The following is an 862-nucleotide window of genomic DNA, read 5'->3' as shown; positions in this document are numbered from 1 at the left end:
ACTACGCACAGGCTCCACGGACGCCACCTACCAGCCAACTGTACCAAAGCACGGAGAAGAGACATCTGGTCGACCGATAGGCGCTAATGGGACAAGATCGCCAGTGCCCTAAAGCCCGCCGCGGATGTCTGCTCGTCCGCTGGGTACTGTGGACACCGAAGGTAAAACCCACATGTGCTCCACGTAGGTATCATGCCTGCCTGCCTGGTTGCCTAGCTGCCTGGCACAAGAACCCAGGGTGCTCATTCTTATCTAGCTCCAGTGTTTCATACGGGGTGGGGTTATGAGGGAAGGAAAGAAAGAAAGGTGAGAGGGAGAGACGGAGGAGGGGTGGGAGAAAGAAAGAGAGAGAGATCACACCATATCCTTTAGTAGTTTATAAACATTATGGTCGCGTTTTCAATCACACATGTGAGATATGCATCCCTGCCTGGTTTGTGGGCGCTCACTCCTCTGACATGCAAAGAGAAAGAAAGACAGAAACAAGGGAAAAAAGAAAAGAACCACCGGAAGTAGTGCCTTCCGTCGAGCAGTAAGAGCAAGTCAACTACCTGCACAAACAGAGGAAGGGGGCTCTCCGCGGCAAAATGGAGGCGCTCAAGAGGTCAGGTTCTGGGGCCTCAGCTGGCGTGCTCAGTTAAGAAACGAGTGCATGGACGGCGCCCGTGGCTTGAGGTGGTATAATTTGGGTATCACAAAGAATAATGGCTATAATAGATTAAAACATATCAAATACATTAAAGCTCATCAATTTGTACAAATTTCATAGGCCACCTTTGAATCAGGCTATGTAAGCAATGCATTCAACAATATACCCCTCATCTATCTGTCCTGAAGGAACCGTATCTTGGTTCTACAGGGT

At 49.4% G+C, this 862-nt stretch overlaps 1 pseudogene; it reads left to right on the top strand.

The window, feature by feature from the left end:
* The first annotated feature begins 363 nt into the window (after positions 1-363).
* LOC111726867 lies at positions 364-459 on the top strand (annotated as a pseudogene).
* The last annotated feature ends 403 nt before the right edge of the window (positions 460-862 follow it).

This window comes from Otolemur garnettii, unplaced genomic scaffold, assembly GCF_000181295.1.
Source record: "Otolemur garnettii isolate 467f Iridium unplaced genomic scaffold, OtoGar3 scaffold00083, whole genome shotgun sequence".
NCBI lineage: Eukaryota > Metazoa > Chordata > Mammalia > Primates > Galagidae > Otolemur > Otolemur garnettii.
This window is presented reverse-complemented; position numbering and strand designations above follow the sequence as displayed.